The following is a 13,458-nucleotide window of genomic DNA, read 5'->3' as shown; positions in this document are numbered from 1 at the left end:
ATTCACCAATCAGCCAAAATGGTAACGCAGTGTCGTACGTAGCTTGTCAATATTATCATCGATGTTCAAAATTCATCCCATAACGGTTCAGACTGGTGAAATATAATTCTATATATGCAAGTGAAATCAAGACTTCTAGATCCATTCTAATTTTGAGAAAATCATAAACATCTTAAGACTTACCAGCACACAGCTGCGTTTCCGGTGTCCTCCTAGTGTCCTCCGTAAATACTTTCTGCAAGAAAATAAGTTAACTTTGTGCCGAACACACCCAACCCAAGGATCCAACTGATATTCACCAGCTATACAAATAAGAAAGCGAGAATGGCAATGTGCATATATGCTCTATCTTGTCAGTATTATATTTCTTAGTATATATACTAAAAAGTTAAAATCTCTGCCAAAACAAATTTGCAAATGATAAGTGAAAAAAGATAAAAAAAAGTTCCTTAATATAGTCTCCAAACTGTAGATGAAAAAATATATATAAAATAACATATGTTGTGGTTAACAACCCTTAGGTAAAACGTACCTTAGTCATCAAAAGATCGTTACGATTCATCTTCTCCTTGTTCATAATCAACCTTCAGAAACCATTACGAACTCGAAATTCTCTGGCTTCTCGAAAAAACCCTGAATAAATCACCATCCCTCAAACATGTACCAATTTCAACCACCAATTACCTCATTAGTTCTCGATATGTAATATTTCATCAACTATCAAAAGCAGAACTATCAAAATCAACCAAAGACAAACCCACTACTAATTTTTTCATGGAAGAAACCGCTCTCCTCTGCAATCTTGATTACCAGTAACAACTACTCTAAACCCATGAGAACTTTCAGATCTCATCATCTTCATCCTCTCAAGATCCCATGGATTTGTTGGTACATCCTTTTTTAGAACAGGTATAACTGGCTCAGCTTCCTCTGTCAGACCCATGAGTTGAACATCAGCTAAAATAATTACAATGACTTTTTATCACTTTCAACCTTGAAAAAGGTTCTGGAAGTAAGAAAAAATATCCAAACAAAATTTAAAAACAGTAACATTACCCCAATCATTCATCTTTCTTGAGCTCTTAAATTCGTTTTTATTTTTATTTTATATGATCCACAAAAGTACAAAATCTGCCATGCATAGCAACATAGAAAAATTTGTTAGCCATATATCAATGAAAAAACAAATCAAGATAGCTACATATAGATGCTTAACTAAAATCTAATCCCTACTTGGTCTAAAGTTCACAGTTACGCCGACTCTCTGATAACAGACGGCTAAAAAAGCAGGTAACATTGCACTGTTTTTGGAATGCTAATGCTCATTCAAAAGTCAGTTTATTCATCATGGATTCCGCAGATAAGGCTTATGTATGAAAAAACATTGTTATATTATAAATACAAACAATATAATGTGGAAATAGAAATAACACAGACACCAGAATTTTGTTAACGAGGAAACCGCAAGTGCAGAAAAACTCCGGGACCTAGTCCAGATTGAACACACACTGTATTAGCCATCCATGCTTTAGTTAACTCACTCGTCTCCATATCCGGACATTTACAAGTATTGTGAATACTTCTATAACACTTGGACCGAGAATTGTTAACATAGTTTTTCTGAACCTTTTTATTGATTGACTGAGCTTTCTTTTGAGACTTTCTTTTTCTCTGTCCAAGAGATTTCTTAAGTTGTTGTATAAACAGTGACAGAGTCGAATCAAAGCAATTCTCATCCATTTTATCAGTCAATTTAGGACGTCGAGACTTACGATCCGAAGTAGCAACATGATTGCTAAACAGATGACGTTTCTCTCTTTATTCGAGTTCAAGATCGAAAATTTTCAACTTTCCAGCAAGAGAATTTATGGATAGTGTATCAAGGTTATTTCCCTCAACAATGGCATGCTTCTTAGAGTCTTATCTAGATGGCAGCAATCTGAGAATCTTCATCACAATGTCCTGGTAGGTTTCTAAAAAGACCTACAAACTAATACCGCAAGTGCACAGTGTCGATTGTAGCTTGTGCAAATACAGGTCGAATCCACAGGGAATAGGGTGTGAGTTGAAGTTTCCTAAACTGTTTTCTAAGCTTAACAGAGAACAAAGGCAGTGATAAAGAAACAAAGGCAGTGAGCCAAAGGCTGTGAAGATGATTACAGCTACAGATGGTAGACTAGGAGGATACTAAGGCATTTGATTCCACATCTTGATCCTAAATTAAGGAAGTTCTTATGCAAGCTATGTCTTGTTCTTTCAGGGAAGACTACAATGAGTGATTTACTAACTAGCCTTGCTAACTTACCCCTAGCATCAACTGTCTTCTTACAACACAGCTGATCACAGGCTTGTTCGCTCAACCAGTTAACTATCAATTCTAAGGCAATCTCTATAGTGGATTGAATTCTTAACTATTGACTAGCTACACTCCTAGCATCAACTGTCTTCTTACAGCACAACTGATCACAAGTGAGTTAACCCAAGTAGCAATTCATCAATCCTAAGGTAGTTAAATCATTCCAAGACAACACATTACAGTCCTTCAAATGGACTGATTTCTTAACCACAGTCACAACTTCACCCCTAGCATCAGCTGTCTTCTTACAGCACAGCTGATCACAGGTGAATTAGCTCAAATGGATAATTATCAGTCCTACTTCAGTTTAAACATCACAAGAACAATAACATGTATACTAACTATCCTAGCATGCAATCAAGAGTTTCATCTAAGCCCTAGAAAGTAAATTAGAACATACTAGACATGGTGAACAAATACAATGGAAATTTACAAAATAATTTAAACTAAGAACTAACCCTTGAGGCACTGGCTATTCCAGTCCTCTTGGGTGAAGCACTGGCTAGCCCAGGCATACCCACAACATCACACCCACATTCTATTTATACCCAGAATCCCAATTAGGGTTCATACAATGTTTTTCCCCAAATCCCCAAATCAGCAGAAATTAGGGTTACTGATTTACCTAATTTGATGGGATGATTCGTTCACATGTCTTCGACCCATCCTTCCTCTGCTCTTCCTTCTCCATCTCCTGTTTCAACTGCTCCTCTATCTCGAGCTATTATATCAATTTCTCTTCTTTCCTGTCTCTGAAACCCTAGGAGAGAAATTGGTATGATAGCTGGCTAGAAAGAAGGGGGAAATAGGTAGGCATTAGTAGGTGATAGCCATGATGGCTTTTGGTGGTGGTTTGCGACGAATAGATGGTGGTAGTGGTAGTGGTTGAGAAGAGGCAGTGGAGTTGCAGACGGAGAAGAAGATGGGTTCGATGGAGAATAGGAGAAGGGGTTGTTTGGTGCGGGGTATAGGTGTTTGGTACTCGGGTGTTGAGCGGGTGTAGAAAATGTTGATGCACAGCAAGGATGAGACGTTGGATGCGAAGATGATGGATCGATCTAACGGCGAGACGGAGGAAGATCTTGAGCGACCGTTAGATTCTTGATACAACAATTCTGACGATCCAGATGAGAGTTAGGTGCTATGATGTTTGACAGGAGCTTCAGAGTTTGATGCACTGTGATGAAGCGACCGTTGGATGCATCTGTGGATCCAATCTGACGGTTACGAGCTTAGGAAGGCTTTGGGCTTGGTCTTGGACTTAGGTTAGAGTTCGGGCTTAGACAATTCTGAGCCCACTTCTTCTTTAAGAAAAAATTCTTCCTTCCAAGCCCATTTCTAGCCTTTGAGTCTTGTGCACAACATTCTTCGCGACCTTCTTGCGGGATTCCTATCGACTTTCCACCACTTTTCTGCTCTTTTCGCTCCCCAATTCCATCCAAGCTTTATTTAGAACCTAAAAATGCAAAATTAATTAAGAAAAGTAGTTATTCTTGAAAACAATGAAAATACAGAATATGGGTTAAAATGGAGAATTAGAGCACAAAAGATGAGTTAATTGCCAAGAAAAAGATATAGAAATATGCACTTTTTAGCACTCATCAAATACCCCCAAACCTGAATTTTACTTGTCCTCAAGTAAAACAAAACTAAGGAAATCCTACCTATACCACTGTCGCTGGTCTCTCGAATGCATTTAGCGTATGCACTAAGCCTTTTAAACCACTAAGTGTCCCTAGTGGACGAGTGAAGTCTCGTGAAGGTTTGCTTAGAACGTACCTACAAAGTTCTAGGACAAAATATAAGCTCATATTCCATGAAATGTGACATGTGCAAGACAGTAGAAGCTCACAGCAAAATGGAGATGTCAATATAGCTATCAAAGGCACAATCCTAGCACTGATAACAAATAAATACATGTGATAAGAGTGTTAAGTGTATCTACACATGTGTCTAGAATGACCTGAAGTTATGACTACTAATCACCAAGAGATAGTTTTTAGGCTAAGAACCGAATTCTAAGCCAAGCTAGCTGTCCGGCTTTACGAGAATTGTGAATGTTCACCCAATGAGTTGGTGATATTTCAGTTTACCCGCGTTATACATCGATGGCTGCACCCTCCTTGCTTATTACAATAAAACAATAAAAGATGACTCTTTACATGACTCTTATTTACATTGATTACTCTCTTTTATTTTTGGAACAAGAGAGAACTATTGTCTTTAACATGACAAAACATGGAATAAATAAATACTTGATTTTTTTTTTGAATTTTTTTTTTGTTTTTTTTGTTTTTGATATTTTTTTGATTTTTCTGAATTTTTCTGATTTTTTTTTTTTTTTTTTTTTTGAAGAAATAACTTTGATCTTTACAACATAGTGACACTTTTGATACATGAACAAAAAAGAAAAACATAATTACATGACTCTTAGCAAGAGGTGGCCCTTATCGAATGCATCCGGTCAAATTCTATGGTTGCTTTTCTTAACGTATCCTCCAACTTCTATCCCAGCCAACCAAAGAACAAGCTAGTCAAGTCTCATTCAGTATTCTAAAGTGATTGGCAATCTAACTTCCTATCAAACACCTTGAAGATCGAGGCTATACATGTATTGGTAGATCGTGCGCGTGCAAGTTTCTTATCACTATGTGAATTGTGCTAGAATCAAGGTGCCTAAACATCTAGACTAAGAATACTAAAAATTACATATATGCACAGGAATCAACATTTCAAGGTAAATGAGCTCGATTTTTTTATGATTTTTCATTTTTTTTTAATTTTTTTTGGAATTTTTAAATTTTTTCAAAAAGAGGGAGTTCTGTTTTCAATTATAACATGTTATCGTGGTATCTACTCTATACCACCAAACCTAAACTAAACATTGTCCTCAATGTTTCAAAAAATGTACAGAATTATAATACAACATATGAAGAGGATCATGCTGAGTAGAGAAAAAGGAAAGAGAATACCCGATTTCGGCGAAAGCAAGATTAGAACTCCGTTATTCAAGGCAAGAATCCAACATATGTCAGCCGAGATCATATTGGATTAGCAAAATATGTACAAAAGAAACAAAATATTTAACTAAGAAACTATCTACTAGATTCTATACAAGAAAATTTGGTTTTTAATGAGATTGGACTTTTTGTGAAAAATTTGGTTTTGTCGGGAGACAGCCCACATTTTTGGTTTAGAAACATTTGGTTTTTTTTTTTTGTGGGATGAGGCCCAGAATTCAGTTAAACTTGGCCCAGAGTTTAATTTCAATAAGCCCAAAGAAATTTTAAACAAGCCCACAAACAGTTCAAATAAGCCCACTACAAAGTTAAACAAGCCCAAAAACAATTGGGATAAGCCCACAGTTTGGGTTCAGGAGCCCAGAAGTTCAGTTTCAATTTGGTGTTGGGCTAACAGAATAGCCAAGAGCTTAGGCCCATCGGGGCTTGAAAATGTTTTTCAATTTTTTGTTTGGGTCAAGCCCAGAGTGGAAACAGGTCCAAAAGTGAGTTTTAGAAATGGGTTATCAAAATTTTCAGAAACAGAATTTGTTACAAGCCTAGAATAATTACACTTTCAGAATTTCTACTTTTAGTTTAGGCTTACACTTTGAAAAGGGGAGCCAAGTTGGGCTCTTAGTTGCACAGCCCAGTTGGGCTTGGTTCTCTCCAGCAGTAGCATAGAAGGAGAAAGTAGCAGCATCATAAGAAAGTAGCAGCAGATGCTCAGCACCAGCAGCAAGAGCACCAGAGGCTCAGCTTAGCAGGCAGCAGCAGCAGCAAGTAGCCGAAGTTGTCAGTAGCAGTAGCAGGGAGAAGAAGCAGGTAACAGCCAGCTGCCGCAGCAAGAAAACAAACAGCAGCAGCACCAGAGGCTGGTTGTAGCAACACCTGACACTCATTGTGTGTGATCAGTACACAGAGAAGGCAGGAAAAAATGGAAAACTGCATAAAGCAGTGCAGTTTGCAGCTGTAGATGCATTATCATGAGGCTACAGATGCTAGGCTACATGGCATCATGCTTATAGGGCAGGGCAAAGCTACAGGCAATGAACAAAGCCACATACACTTTGCAAAGTTGCAGGTATGTTACAAGGCATGCAAGAATGCAAAGAAGAAAAGCTACAGATGCAAGATGCAGATGCAGTATGGATGCAATGCTTACACTAAGATGCATATGATTACACTAATATGCAGATGCAGATGCTTACAGTGATAGAATAAGTTACAGCTAAAACAATTACACTAAGCTACAAACAGGTATACTAAACTACACTAAATTACAGCTAAGTTACAGAAGATTATAATAAGTTACACTAATGTATAACAGCCAAAGAACAGCAAAGAACAACTTCAACACAACAACACCAAGTCCCCGGCAGCGGCACCAAAAACTTGGTGGCTCTCTAAAAGAGTCACAGAAATGATACCTGCAAGTGCACAGGGTCTGTTGTAGTGAGTGTGCAAGGCAAGGTCGAACCACAGAGACTTGGGTGTGAATTGAAGTGATGAAACAGGTGACAGTGAACAAGAAAATTCAGTGGCAGTGAATAAGAAACATTGAAACAAAGATAAACAAACCAAGGATGTTAGCCAAGGGCAGTGATAAAGAAACAAAGGCAGGTCCTCCAGCTATGTTCTTGTCCCTTGTTAGTTATCAGTCAGCTTCTAGGCTTTCTGAATAACTAGATGACAGTTGCGGTTCAAAGCCGGCTTTTCATCTAAGGGTTGGTCTAGAAAGGAGGCTAAAGGCACTAAGATGAATTCTAAACCTTGTGATAGTTGGGGCTCTCACACTGCAACTACCCGCAGAGAAGCTTGCTTAGTGTTTTAAAAACCTATAAGGATATTCAATCCTAGACAATTCAAGCACAACAAGATCAAAGCATGGATATGATAAAAACAATTGAAATGCACAACATCATTTAAAATAAAAACTAACCCTTGAGGCACTGGATATCCAGTCCTCTTGGGTGAAGCACTGGCTAGTCCAGGCATACCCACAACATCACACCCACATTCTATTTATACCCAGAATCCCAATTAGGGTTCATACAATGTTTTTCCCCAAATCTCCAAATCAGCAGAAATTAGGTTACTGATTTACCTAATTTGATGGGATGATTCGTTCCCATGTCTTCGACCCATCCTTCCTCTGCTCTTCCTTCTCCATCTCCTGTTCCAACTGCTCCTCTAGCTCGAGCTATTATATCAATTTCTCTTCTTTCCTGTCTCTGAAACCCTAGGAGAGAAATTGGTATGATAGCTGGCTAGAAAGAAGGGGGAAATAGGTAGGCATTAGTAGGTGATAGCCATGATGGCTTTTGGTGGTGGTTGGCGACGAAGAGATGGTGGTTGTGGTTGTGGTTGTGGTTGAGAAGAGGCATTGGAGTTGCAGACGGATAAGAAGATGGGTTCGATGGAGAATAGGAGAAGGGGTTGTTTGGTGCGGGGTATAGGTGTTTGGTACTCGGGTGTTAAGCGGGTGTAGCAAATGTTGATGCACAACAAGGATGAGACGTTGGATGCGAAGATGATGGATCGATCTAACGGCGAGACGGAGGCAGATCTTGAGCGACCGTTAGATTCTTGATACAACAATTCTGACGATCCAGATGAGAGTTAGGTGCTATGATGTTTGACAGGAGCTTCAGAGTTTGATGCACTGTGATGAAGCGACCGTTGGATGCATCTGTGGATCCAATCTGACGGCTACGAGCTTAGGAAGGCTTTGGGCTTGGTCTTGGACTTGGACTTAGGTTAGAGTTTGGGCTTAGACAATTCTGAGCCCACTTCTTCTTTAAGAACAAATTCTTCCTTCCAAGCCCATTTTTAGCTTTTGAGTCTTGTGCACAACATTCTTCGCGGCCTTCTTGCGGGATTCCTATCGACTTTCCACCACTTTTCTGCTCTTTTCGCTCCGCAATTCCATCCAAGCTTTATTTAGAACCTAAAAATGCAAAATTAATTAAGAAAAGTATTTATTCTTGAAAACAATGAAAATACAGAATATGGGTTAAAATGGAGAATTAGAGCACAAAAGATGAGTTAATTGCCAAGAAAAAGATATAGAAATATGCACTTGTTAGCACTCATCATGTCCTTTTCAGGAATAGTCTTACCCAATGCAAAAGATGCATTAACAATTTTAGACACTCTGTGATTAAACTCATCAAATGTATCTTCATCTGCCATACGAAGGTTTTACCAATCGGAATTAAGGTTTTGAAGCCTAGCTTCCTTTTCACTGGAGTTACCTTTGAATACGGTTTCTAAGATATCCCACACATCTTTAGACCTAGTGCAATTTGACATATGGAGCTGAAGATTTGGGGTAATGGAATGTATGACGGCATTCAAACCGTCGGAATTTTGCTTTGCATCAAGTATCTCGGAAGGACTGTATTCACCAATGTTCTTGGGAACGTTTACATCTACAACTGCCACAAAGGGAGCATCATGGCCATTAACTACATATACCCATGATTGAAAATCACGTGCTTGAAGAAAAGATCGTATAACAATTTTCCACCATAAGTAAGTAGAGCCATCGAAGACTGGTGGTACGTTAATAGAGATAGCACCTCTGTCCATAGAGTCAGATCGCTACAACCACTGACTTTTGAGGTCTCAAACGTGTTTGCCTGCTCTGATACCAATTGAAAAAGCGGGGGTACAACAACCACATCGCTTAGCAATCTGTATGAACTAACTCCAATGCACTTTCTAGAGAATCAACTAGACAGTCAGACTCAATCTAGATAAAAGTATATCAAGGAGTTAATATCTCAATCTCTCAATTTGATCTATACTCAAGCAAATAGAAATCTGCGAGTCTTTACCAAATACTAGAGAGATAACTTGGATGGTACCAAAGACCAATATCCAAGTGTCAATCAATTTAAATCAACAACCAAAGGTAGGATATTCTAATTGATTGATTATAACACACAACCTGTGATATTTCAATTATAAAGATAAACAATATAATGCGGAAATAGAAATTACACAGACATCAGAATTTTTTTAATGAGGAAACCGCAAGTGCAGAAAAACCCCGGGACCTAGTCCAGATTGAACACACACTGTATTAAGCCGCTACAGACATTAGCCTACTACAAACTAACTTCGGTATGGACTATAGTTGAACCCCCGATAAATCTCACACTGATACAAGGTACAGTTGCGCTCCTTACGTCTCTGATCCCAGCAGGATACTACGCACTTGATTCCCTTAGCTGATCTCACCCACAACTAAGAGTTGCTACGACCCAAAGTCGAAGACTTTAATAAACAAATCTGTATCACACAGAAAAATCTACAGTAATAGATAAATCCGTCCCCCACGAATATACCTACGAGTATTTGTTCCGTCTTTTGATAAATCAAGTTGAACAGGAACCAATCAATAACCCGGACTTATATTCCCGAAGAACAACCTAGTATTATTGATCATCTCACAATAATCTTAATCGACACAGCGAAAAAAGATATTGCGGAATCACAAAGGATAAGACGAAGATTTTTGTGACTTCTTTTCTATCTTGCCTATCGGAGATATAAATCTCAATACAATTATTTCAATTGTACTCGTAATGATAGAAACAGCAAGATCAGATCACACAACTACGATAAAAGTAGTATCGGTCTGGCTTCACAATCCCAATGAAGTCTTTAAGTCATTAACCTGGTTTTAGAAGAAGAAACCAAAGGTTAAAGGAGAATCGACTCTAACTTACACAACTAGTATCACACGTAAGGTGTGGGGATTAGGTTTCCCAGTTGCTAGAGTTCTCCCTTATATAGTCTTTCAAATCAGGGTTTGGAATCAATGTTAGCTTGGTAATAAAGCATTCAATATTTGCCGTTAGATGAAAACCTGATTAGATTCAAGCTAATATTTATCAACCGTTGGATCGAAAACTTAGCTTGTTACACACAAATGAAATGTCCATTTTTTGGTTTATGAACCGTACCCAAACATTAACATGTGTTGGTTCAACAATAGTTAACCAAAGGTTAGCCATATGATTACTTTCATATCAACCATATTCTTCTTCACCATAACTAGTTCAAATGACTCAAATGAACTAGTTAGAGAGTTATTCAATTGCAAGGAAATCTTATGTAACCACACAAGACACAATCCAAGCAAAAACGATTTGACTCACTCGAATCGGTTCATGAACTTTATAGCCACGGTTTGCAATTTCCATTCCTTAGTTTATATAAATATAAGTTCACAAACAATCTTCTTTAGATATAACCAACTCAAGTTCGCGGACTTAAGTTCCCGGAAGGAGTTCTCAAACTCCAGCAGATATTCTCGGGTCGAGAACTTCCGCCAGTTCGCGGACTGAGTTCACAACTCTTGTTCTGGTTCTCTTGATCAACAAAGTTCGAAATTTCGGTTCAAGGAACAAGGACTTATACATATATGTGTTGCCACACAATGCTTATATCCAACAATGGTTATATAATCAAAACTTTCAATTTAATCATTGAAACATTCTTAGAGGACGTTATATAGTTGTTATTCACAAACCATTTTTCGTCAAAGCAATTTTCAAAGTGATTGAAACATAACATGACATAAGTCACTACGTAAAGATGAACTTGGCTAAAGAGAAAGCTTACCAACACATATTTCGAGAAATAGATAGGCGAGATAAACTCGGCTCGAAATAAAAAATGTGTATAATCAAAGTCTATATAGCAAAACGACTTTTGTCTCAAGATATGAGATATATTAGATAGACTTTTGAGTGATAGATAAGTTCAAGTCTCCACATACCTTTCAGTCGATGAAGTTCCACCAGTTCCTTGAGTAGTTTTTCGTCTTGTATGCCATGGAGTTCTTGATCTCAACTACACTTTCTATCATAGTCCGAGGCTTTAGCTATAGTAGACTAGAAATCAAGACTTATAGTTTTGATCACTAACATTGACAAACATGCTTGAGATTGCAACGCATGCGAGTTCTACCGAGAAATGCTATAACAGTTAGATTCTCTACTACACTTGAAGTGCTTCTTTCATTACCGTCAGAGCTTGAATCTTCTTCGTCATCGTCTTCCTCTTCGAGAGACTCAGTATCACCAGACCTCTCTTCTGGAGACACCATGTTGTGTCTACGAGCGAGTCTATCAAAGGCATTCACATTCCCAAAGCCCTGATTTTAAAGAAAGAAGATATTCATTAAGATCGCCTCAAAATAAAATTTGGCTTTTTAAGAAAGGGCACGTGCGCACCTGCATATTGGAAGAGCTGAAAGTTACCAGAGCAGTTGAAATCGTTTGAATACCACCCGCACGTGTCTTGGACCTCTCCCCTTTCTCCTGGGGACTGGCTCTAGTCCGTTTGCCCGAAGGAAGCGGCTTCAACAGCTTGTGCCGCTTCAAAGTCTCAAAAGAAGTATTGTCGCGCGAAACTTTCACAACGTCTTCCACGAATTTCTGAAAAGATAAGATCTCTTCTCTCCAGAATTTCTTGTACTTATCAGTCGCAACCGGTTTTCTTCCTGGGAGCAAGAAATGAAGGCTCATCTTTGTGTCTAAGAGGCTGGCATCAAAAACAGATGGCAAAAGCTACACTGAAGGTTTTGGCGAGCGATCAAACAGGATTCCCTGATCAAATCCCATATGACGAGCGGCTCTGTCAATATTATACGGAACTACAGTAAATAATCCATTGAAGAAAGACGGAATATATCCCGGCATGCATCTTCGCATAAATATGATCTCTTCAAAACTCATATCCGCTCCATCCGTTCTTAACACTTTGTCAGGAGCGGCGACAAAGGTTCTTGGCTGAACCACAGAAGAATGGACCGGTGCCCACGGAAGGAAGTCTACGGAAAACACGCTGTCGAAAATATCAATAAGCTTTAACCCCAAGCTTTGGGCGCCTCTTCTGCCAACGGAGTATTCTAGAACCCCCATATAAACTGGAGAACGAAGTTGCAGGGATAGGAGCGCATAACCTTTAAAGTGCTCCCATAAGCATGCCTGGATATCTCCGCTGCCAGAGAATCTAGATGAGAGTACAAATACCCGAGGAACAATCTGCCTAGGGGATGACTACACCTTTTGCCGGTTTAATAGCAAACATAACGAGTTTCTGTCTTATAGTCTTCTTACTAGAGACATCATCAAAAACGTCTCTGGATAGCCACAAGCACAAAAATGCGGCAACACTGAGTTCATCATCCAACACTTGGCCTACTTTCGGTTTCGTGGGAAACCATTCATACACCCACCAAGTATAAAAGCATTATTCGTCATTCTTCTTCGGATCATATCCCTCAGCCTTATTCACTAGAGTAGTGAATATCACTTTTTCGTCAGCAGACAACTCAACATCAAGATTCTCTGCAATCGGAAGACTCAGCAGAACTGCTACACTCTCTAAAGTGATGGTCATATCTCCCCATCTACATATGTCTGTGTGCGTATAAGGACACCATCGAGAAATGAAAGTGATCAAACCTGCAGCATCTTTCCTGATATGAAGTGTTGCAGACGCCATGACAGCTTCAATAACTTGTGCTTTAGTCAGGTTATTCTTGATAGGTTCATTGCTCAGCATATGCCTCATCCATCCTTCATAAGAGCGCAACGGGTTGTGGAAAATTTTGAAAACAATAGGAGAAGCTTGATACTCTTTATTTTGGAGACAGAACCTCATCACACGCACCGGAGAAACTGACGGAGTAGTCTATTCATTCTCTGAACCTGTGAGGAGGGTTATCTTATGGCCAGGATGAGTCCTAATATTCGGATAGGGCACGACGAAGAGCTCGTCATCAATGTTTGGCATATTTTTGGAGTTTTCAACGCTTCCCATCTTAGCGGCAGAAATATTTCCAGGTGACATCTTAACAAGAATCCCTTACGTTCACTTTCAAATAACTACAATAAAGCAAAACGGAAAAGAGTCACTGCTTCATGCTAAAAAGGGATCACACACATAACTTCTTATCGAATTCGTTGCAACCAATGGACGAGGCTCAGGAATCGAATCATGTGGATAACGAACTAATAGCAATGATGGAAGTCGTATTCATTGTGATTCACTTTCGGCCGCGGAATATACGCACACGGA

The sequence above is a fragment of the Papaver somniferum genome, chromosome 7, assembly GCF_003573695.1.
Source record: "Papaver somniferum cultivar HN1 chromosome 7, ASM357369v1, whole genome shotgun sequence".
Lineage (NCBI taxonomy): Eukaryota > Viridiplantae > Streptophyta > Magnoliopsida > Ranunculales > Papaveraceae > Papaver > Papaver somniferum.
The sequence above is the reverse complement of the archived record's forward strand: the minus strand, read 5'-3'. Positions refer to the sequence as shown.